Here is a 10,034-nt window from a genome sequence, read left to right as displayed (position 1 = left end):
GAATTTCATGGCTTTTGAAGGTACGTGACGCACTCTCCTTGTAGCTCATACTTTCGCTCACGATAGAATGACATGAAATGTGATTTGTGCCTTTTGTACCCCAGAGAATCGATCGATCTTCGCTTGCAATGGCAATCTCCAGTTTCTTCAATTTTTTCTTCTTGCACATCTTCAAGTCTGTGTTGCACGCCTTCATTACATACCTTCTATATAAACTTTTATTCTACTCGTTGCTGCGAACGAGGTTCATCAAGCTTGCATTAGAACAACAGAAATTGAGAGGACCCTCTCCTCGCTTCATCACGGGGAACCTGGTCGAGATGCGCAGAGTTCGCAAGCAGCTTATTCAGGAGGATATGGGCGAAATCACCCACAATATTTTACCTCAAGTGCAGCCTGACTATGCGTACTGGTCACAGATTCATGGTAGCTATCCTTGTTTCTCGATTTCTCTGGCATTAGTTTAGTGTCTGTTTCTGGCCGTCTTTGATCTTCACTCTTCTGTCAATGGAAATGTGCTAAATGCAGGGAAGACGTTCGTGCTGTGGATGGGTCGGGAACCAATGCTTTACACCACGGATCTAAGGATCTTGCGAGATCTCGCTTTTTTGAAGACAGGTTCCGACAAACCTCCGTTTGTTGTGAAGGACAAGAAGCCGTTGTTTGGGAACGGTCTGCTTATGGCCGGCGGGGCCGAATGGCAGCACCAGAGACGGACCGTTTCCGAGTTTTTCCACATGAGTAACCTACAGGTGCTCCTCTTTCAATTGTAGCAAGCATTGTTCAGAATGTTCCCAAGGGAATTATTTGTGGTGTTACGACACGCATTTTGCTTTCCAGGGCATGGTGGGCGTAATGGCGAGATGTATAGGAGAGATGCTGCAAAGGTGGAAGCACATGGTCCTTGCAGATGGGAGCAACCAGAAGCAAATAGACGTGAGCCAGTGTTTGACTGCAGTGACCGCGGATGTAATTGCTCACACATGCTTTGGAATTATTTATGAAGAGGGAAAATTGGTGTTCGAGAAGATGATGGAACTACAAGAACTCGTTTCCAGAGACCGTCGGTTAATACGGCTTCCAGGAGGCAGGTATGTACACGAGTGCAAATTCCGTGATGGCTTTGTCATTTTGGGCGGGGGAGCCTGGAGGGATGCTGATTGGGAGCAAAATACGAGGAATTCGATGAGCATTAATGGACTCAGTGTGAGAAAGCGTCGTCTATATTGCAGATATATTCCGACGGTTTCAAACAGGCGTGTGTGGAAGCTGCAGAAAGAGATCGACGAGATACTGAGGAAGGTGGTACGAAGAAGGCGGGAGTCTTTCCATGAGGCAGACGGGGAGGGTGGAGAGGACCTGCTGGGGCGGATGCTTGCAGAGAGCGAGAGCCTGGTGCGAGGAAGGGGAGGGTGGAGCGACCAAGAGCTAGTGGATGAGTGCAAGACGTTTTACGTCGCGGGGCAGGAAACGGTGGCGAGCGGGTTGGCGTGGATGATGATGCTACTGGCAGAGAACGAGGAGTGGCAAGAGAGAGCGAGGGAGGAGGTGCGGGAGGTGCTTGGAGGGCAGCTCGCAGGAGCATCAGACGCCATAGCCATCGCCATGAAGAAGCTCGATGCAAAGAAGCTCAACAAGATGAAAACCGTTAGTATTACAAAACTTTGTCAACTTTCTCAATCCTCATCTGTTTATTTTTGCATACAAAACATAATCATTCACTTTGTATGTTTTGAGAGGCTTTACACTTTGCCCAATAATTTCGTTGACCTGACATCCTTGCCCACTACACCCTTCCATTGTCTCTTTCCTTACCTTTCTATTTTTAAGAAAACAAACTTTGCTTTGCAGTTGCATATGATCATCAAGGAGTCCCTCCGCCTCTACCCTCCTACTCCCTACACCATGCGTTATGCTGCCCAAGACCTCCAGCTCGGCCATGTCTGTGTCCCCAAAGGTGTCAATATCCTAATACCCCTCCTCGCTCTCCATCATGACCAGAAGCTCTGGGGTCCCGATGCCACACAATTCAAGCCCTAGAGAGTCCCACCCACGAAGCAACCCTACAACCTCGCCGAAACGATAGCAACAGCAGGGGCATATTTCTCTTTTGGGCTAGGTCGTCGTACCTGCATCGGTCGGCACATGGCAGAGATGGAGACCAAGGTGGCCTTGGCCATGATCTTGGCCACCTTTAAATTTCGTATAGGGCCTTCTTACATACATTCTCCCTCCCTCACCATGAAGCCCAAACATGGCATGCCCCTCCTTCTCTCATTGTGCTCCTCCTCATTGTTGTCCTAACCTAGCCAATTACCATGCAAAACTGATGGTTAGAGGGGAAAAAATGATATGTTGTTTTTCGTAATAAATAGAGCTTATTAGTAGACAACCTCTACACTTGTTCATGTATACATGTGTGTGTGTGTGCGTGCGTGCGCGTGCGTGTGAGAGTGTGTGTATAGAAGGGTGGGCCAAAGGGTAGCATTCCATAAAGACATTTCATAATTGCTGCTTCTCAGACCTATAGAATGATTATGTAAATGGAGTGGAATTCAACCAAATACTAGGACAAGCTAATCTTCAAAGGAGTATGTAAATTTGCAAGCCTTGGGTTATTCATGTACATGCAATGATCATCGCCTTGAAATTGGGAAGCTATCCTTCTAATCGATGTGCTACTTCACACAAGGATTTTTTAACTTGGGTGTTAACCTTTAAGCGATGTATCACATTACTTGTATGTTAAAACGGCAACATATTGCTAACTTATGATAAGTTGATCCCTCTAATTTGTTTTGCAATCAATGAAGGTCTAGCCCTTACCATACTTACCATACTTGCATGCTCATTCTATAAAAGGTTCATTGTTGATGGTTGGATATGTGCCTTTGCATTGCACTCGAAATGCTACTATACAATTATCACAAACACTTCTTTTAGGTCGTACATTACAACAAAAGTTGAATTGTTGGTCATAGGATTTTATGTTCTTGACAAAACTGTGACTATGAATAGAAAATTGTTCAAAGGCGCTTGATTCAAGGTTGACCTATGTGATAAGTATGCAAATTTCAAGCATCAATCAAGTAAGCCGATTGAGAATTTTGGGGTTGGCTTTTACAATTCTTCCAACCATGTCTTATGCTTAGAATTAGATGATTGATTTTCTTATGCTTAGATCAAAGTCTTATGCTACATGCTTGGATTTATTTTCTTTCTTATCCTAAACAATTTCATTTGTGCAAAGTAAACAATTAGTTCATTGGACAACCTTGTTAGATGTTGTGGCACCATAATGATCACCAAACTTATGTGAACCTATATGATGGGTTGGATCAATATACAAATTTTATACTAAGTGGAGTTGCAAGATTTATTTTTTTGATATTATCAACTTGAAATGTGTTGGGTTAGGAATGAAGTGTGTTCCTTTTTTAGGATGAGATCCATTAATATTTGCATTGGTCACTCATTGGTCATTTCTATGATAAAAAATTTCATCACATCGACACCTCATACTTTCATCCCTCTTTCCCCCTTTTTCTACTCCTTTATTTTTTAAAAAGAGAAATAGGAGGTCAGTCTTCCCATTAGTTCTTTACTCTATTGGGTGGTACAAAATGGCCTTGCATTACACCTACTATTAGTAGGTAACCTAGATAGGTTTTATAAGAATTGATAGATAGTTTACATAGGTTTTATATGTTTAGCTTTATGGACTTTCTTAATAGTTGCAATTGATCAGTTTGGATGTCATTCCACTACAACAAAAATGGGACAAAAAGGGGCCCATTCCAACGCTATTTACAATGCTATTACATTTATGATTTTTACAAGAATTGGGCATTTTTGTTAAATTTACTATTAATATCTGCATTAGAAAGTGTCAAAATAAGTATTGAGATTGTTCTAGTAAGTGTACCAATGCTATGCTTTTCCAAATAAAGAGGTAAATTTGATATCGATATTTTGCTAGCACGTGTATCAACACTACACTTTTCCAAAAAGAAAAGGAAGGTAAATTGGGCGCATTTCATTACTAGTGACGTGTTCATATTGTTTGCACAAGACTACAAAAAAATGTAAAAGAATTATGCTTCAAGTTTACCTCCGTAGAAATCCCAAAATATTATATTGTATTGGGTACTAATATGGAACCCTAGCATGCTGGAAATCTCAGAAAGTTCAAAGACCATTAGCATGCCTCATTTAAAGAGTAGTAACCTAACTCATCACTACAACATGTGGAGAGCTTAGCAACGCTTTCTACCAATGCTTCGTAGGCACGGGCACAAAAATTATCGGTATGGCTCGTGGGTGGGGGGAGATGTCGGTGTCAATGACAGTATCAGAGTCAATATAGACATCGGTATGGGCGTCAGTATATATCGATGCCTTTACTGAGGCTTATACCGATGTCTATACCGACTCTGACATTGTCATTCGTGTTGACTCTGGGTTAAATTTTCCATATTGACGTTTGTATAAGATGCTGTAGAGGCCATCCACAACAATGATTCACTGTCGACTTCATAGTGAGCAACTTAAGCAATGTACAAGAAAGGAAGGACTGGGCGACAAGACTCGGGGAGAGCGATAGGAGTAGCACTTTTCTTGGTGCGGAAGAATGGTATATGGAGCATCAATGCAGGATAGAAGCTTCAACATTGACTACACTTATGCTCGACTAGCCAGCGGCATGAGAATGGAACTTGTTGTGATGGCAACACAGCTTCCATCAATGACTCACAACTTCATAATGGTTCTGAGTTCTTCTAGTTTGGGCCCAAGAATGCTACTTTTTTCACTATGTAGCAACAACTCCAACTAACTGCAACTAGGTCAATTGTAATGCTCGCTTAGCTGCTCTATTCAACGCCTTCACCGAGCTTGCATCAATCGTCTTCTTGCTCACCCCATAGGCATTGAGGGCGACACAAAGTAGGACCGCTTCTCTCTTTCTTCTTCTCCATAGCTGCCTTGCCAACATTGCGCCTCCTCAATCACGCCTCTCTGGATAGATTCCACAAGTTCTCTCTCTCTAACCTCTCTCCAATCAGTTCTCTCACTACCTCTTACTTCAATTTCTCCCTTATGCTATCACTCTACAATATGGTAGATAAGCTCGACCCATGGTTAGGTGAAACTAACTCTAGATGCTCCTCTTTCTGACACATGATGTCAGATAGGACTTAAACTGGGCTAGGTTTAGAGAGCCCTGAGCTAAGAAGCTTGGTCAATGTTGTGCCATGTGGCAGCATCATCCATAGGTGCCACATCATCAACCTACTAGGTCACCTGTCCACATGGTAGTGCCACATCATCACCACTGCCACTCACTACCTACCACCTTGCTTAACACATGGAAGTGCCAGCTCATAGTGCCACATCAGCACCTATCCTACCACATCATGGTACACGTGGCCAATCCATGACAGTAGCCACCTATTCAACCACATCAGTATGTTACGTAGGCAGTCCTCCACATCATCAAACTTGCCACCTTAGTAGCCCATGTTAGCATGCCATGTGGGATTGTGCCAGATAGGCACATTCACCTCTTCACAAGCACATAGGCATAGTGCATGTGACCACCCACTGCCACATCATTAGTGCATCCACATCATCAATTTTGGGCCCTCTTGTGATCAAAATTTGGCCATTCTTTTGGGAGCCATAACTTTTGCTCCAGGTGAAGTTTTGAGGAGCTCCAAAAAGGAAAGTTAATCGATAGTTCATGCTCTATGTATTAGTCACCTTAGATTTCTCATTTGGGATTTCCACTCTGTAGTATTTGCTGAAACCTCTTCATTCGAACCTCGCCTTCTCAGATCACATCCTCCAAGATACCCTCTATGTCACAACCTACTGAATTCTATCTTCACAACTACATGGAGCTGTCCCCTCTAAGATTGCTAGTCCAAGTGGAGGAACGCCTTGTGCATTTTAAATTCGATTTCTTCCTGATTCGGGGCACCATGATATTACATGCAGCTCCCCCATCAACACATACACTTTTGACATGACAATTATCTATGATGACATCTACTGTATGTGGGTGCCGATCAATTTCTTCAGAGATAGAAGAGACCTCTAGTACCTTTCCCTTTTTCTTGCTCCTCCTTGTTGAGTGCCCTTGATGCAGCTCACGTCTCACCTTAGGGCTTAATGCTATTAGTTGAGAGAGCGTGATGCTCAAAGAACGATAAGCAAGGTCCTGAATGACCAAATAGTCTTCTTGCCCCAAGTCGATGGGAAAATCTGAGGGTGACCACTTCCTCCTGTGAGATCGTTTAGTCTTCTCTGTTGGTGGGTCTACCATCTCAACATCTAAGGGCTTTGAGAAGGACACCTTCTTCGTGGGGCAGCTCGGTCCACGGCTTGGAGAGGGGTCCAAGGTGGTATGACTTCTTTTCCTGAGGTCAAGGATCTCTACGTCAGAATCCTCAATGCCTAATTCACTTAGAAGATTCACCCTTGGAATATTGGGACATTCCGTGTGATAATGACCCTTCTGGTGGCACTCGTAGCACAAAACATTGGCATGTTCTCTTGGAGGGCGATTAGATTGATTTTTGATGCCCAGCATCTCAAGCCGAAGATCATTTAAGGCCTTGGCTAGGTCATTGACTCCAGCTTCCTTAGCAGGAGGGGCCGGGGGAGTAGGAAGGAGGGGGCCTCGTGGGCGAGGCTGGGGAAATCTTCTAGGTGGAGGTTGAGGATATACTCCTTGTTGAGGGTAAGCATCTAAGGGAGGACCATTCATTTGAGGTGGAGGCGGTGGATACATCCCTGATGAGGGGTGGGGGTATGCCCTTGAGTTAGACCCCCCAGGTTATTGTTGCAAGAATTGAGGGACAATCATCTTCTTTAAAGCGGGGTCATACTGAACTTTATCAAACTTTTGACCAATCTCATTTTCTAGCACCATAGTTTCTGGATTCTCCCATTTAAGCTTGAGGCAGAATTCGTCACTTGCTCCTACTACAAGGTAGCCCAGCACATGCTGAGTCATTCCAGCTCGAAATTTGGCATTGTCCTCCTGCGTGGCGATTAAATCGTCTAGAAGCACGACTGCTTGATCCACATATCGACACGCCGTCTCACCTTCTGACTGCTTCAAGTTTGCCACCTGCAAGTACACATTCTCCAGCTCCTCTTCTTTGCCAAAATACTCAATCATCACTACTATTAACCTTGGTCAGCTTTGGTGAACGTCATCAGTCTGCTTCTCATACCACACTTGAGCCAAACCCTCTAGAAATGTGGGAAGAACCGACAGCCATCTATCTTCAGTAAGAAAGTTGAGAGAAACACAACGGTGCTTGAAGGCCACAAGATACTCATTTGGATTTTCTTCAACTCATCCATAGAACACGGGAATGTCAACCATGCTTGAAAAATGAAAAAGAGAGAGTCGAAATGAGGCTTATCTATTGGCAAACAATGGAAGGAGGTAGCTTGAACTGAAAATCAGGTAAAGATACATCCACAAAGCACACATAGGTAGGGTAGGGTGTGACTGGTGTATTGTGAAATACTACACGGGAAGAATTTTCAGCATAGAATAGCTCATAGACAATCTTAAAAGAACCAACCCTCATGATATCACATCCATCTTTACAAGCAAGGGTTAGAGACACAACATTGCATGAGGTTGTTCATCAAGGCAAACAAGAATGCCATGACAAATGTCAATAGTTGGAGAGCTTGCACATCACCTTCAGCTTCTTCCAATTCTTGTAATCGCCATGCTATTTGCGGTCTGGCATCCTTCTTTTGAGCAATGTCCTTGAGGACCTTTCTGATGATCTTCCGAAGTCGGTAAACTCGTATCAAATATGCCCAACACTTAGTTTCACGATGACCACAACCTTTGCATTCCTTACAAATGATCACCCTCATTCATGGCTTGCCGCTTTGTTGGGGCAGTGCTTTCACTCGCTTCATGTGTGATTGAAGTAAGCTTCAGGTGCTAAGAAATCAGCAACTAGATTTTGAGCTCGAGGGATATGCTGAATTTTTACCTCTTCAAATTGGTTGCAAAGTTCCAATGCTTATTGATGTCGTGGAACCAAGCCTTTGCTCCGCACCTTCCACCTTCCAATAACTTATTCACACACTAGTTGAGAATCTCCTTGCACCTCAAGTTGCTTGACGTGATGTTCTTGTGCCTTTTGTAGCCCAAAAATGAGTGCCGAGTACTCAACTTGGTTGCAAGTACTTGCAGGTGCAGACTTGCTATAACAATACTCCTCACCACCTGGTGAAGTGAGCTTCACACCCATGCCAGCAGCCTTGGTCGAAGGTTTGTAAGCTCCATCAAATTGAAGGATCCAAGATGTCATCACACCAAGACTAAAATCCAGACATCCCAAGTTTCTCGGTAGTCCAAGATAGGTAGAAGGAGAGGGTGGGGAGAATCCAATACTTGAGCCAAACGTTCAGCACCAAATAAACTTGCAATCCTTTGTTGATAGTTTATCTTTAGACCAAAAAGAATTACAACTTGAAGCTCAAAATGAGGCACGAAGGCTTGATTAGGTACAAAGGGATTCCTTGGTCGAAACATTACTAGCCGAGCCCTAGAAACCTTTGTAGCGAGATTGAGAATAAACCATTCAAGACAAGCTTATCCACAGGAATTAATAAGCAGATGCACCAAATCTCCCCCCAAGCTTGGGGAGCATCCCACCCTTCAAAGAAGGACACCCTTTTAATTACCTCCGATGCAGCAAGTAGCTCGATCACCGCACAATGAGTAGAATTGAAATCAAAGTCCTCCTAGCGTATCACTAGTTCTTCACCATGAATCATCCATGGTGTATCATCCCACCCATCGTCTCCTTGAGCAATGCACTGTACAATCAGTTGTTTAAGATTGACATGAAGATCAAGAAAGATGTGTCACCCATTGGTAGCCATAAGGCGTGGAGGACCAGGCACCAAATCCTTAAACTCATTGAGAAGTGACATAAATATCCAGCCTCCTCGTGTGGCATGCGCCCATGAAGTGAACTTAAAAAGTGTTCAGAATCTATGATCTAGTAGGAGATATGAGTAGAGCACATGAAGTGAAGTACTTTTGCTTTTTACAGCATGTGAAAACTCCCCACGGTTAGAGAGTTACAGTTCATGGGATTTCAATATATAAGCAATATAAGTACATTTTCATCACTTCATCTGCTGGCCCAATGATAACTCTCCCTTTTGTGAAGGGGGAGGTCTTGGGTTCAAATCCCACTCTTTAATAAAAAGAGAGGAGAGGAGAGGAGAAGTAAAAGAGAAGGAGAAGAAGAAGAAGAAGAAAGGGGGGGCGCGGGATCTGTTATAGTTTTGCAGAAACCTAGAAAAACTATTCGTGACCAGAACACAGTAGACCGTGAGTGTGTGCATAAGAACTCAGAGGGAGCACGGATGTTACAATTTTACAGATGCGACCGGTACAAGCAGAAGATTCGCCAGCCAGAATATACTTAGGAACCGTGAGTAGAAAGTAGGTAGACTGGAAGTGCAGAAGCAGGGAGGTTTTGCAACGGTAGAGATAGGGAAATGATCAACAAGCATCTGAAGAAGTGGTAAAGAGTTTTGGAAAGGCAATGAAATAGGTTTGGACATGTAACATCACTCATTACATGGTAAGAACAATATCCTGTTTTTGTGCATGTTTTTTTTAAAAGCAAACAATATTAGTTTTATATATTCTAATGCCCACTTGCCTATGTATCAAAACAACATATAATCTACAATCACCTTCCTTTCTTTGTAAAAAAATATGGATGCCCTGCAATTTGGTCCATAGAGGGAATGGAGAAATCACACTACATGGCACAAAATGCATTCCTTAGACATACACAACATTTTGGAGGAAAACATAAAGCCATTGGAGGTGCAAAAGTAGAGAATCGCACACGAAAGAGGCCGCAGAGCCGCACCCAGTTGTAGGAGTAACACATTTTACACCACTAGCTGTGGAGATTTCGATCCCAGCAGCCACACCATTTCTGTTACCTAGAAAAGAAATCAGGACA

Source organism: Dipteris shenzhenensis, chromosome 22 (genome assembly GCF_047967505.1).
Source record: "Dipteris shenzhenensis isolate YYH24624 ecotype China chromosome 22, Dip_SZ_1.0, whole genome shotgun sequence".
NCBI lineage: Eukaryota > Viridiplantae > Streptophyta > Polypodiopsida > Gleicheniales > Dipteridaceae > Dipteris > Dipteris shenzhenensis.
This window is presented reverse-complemented; position numbering follows the sequence as displayed.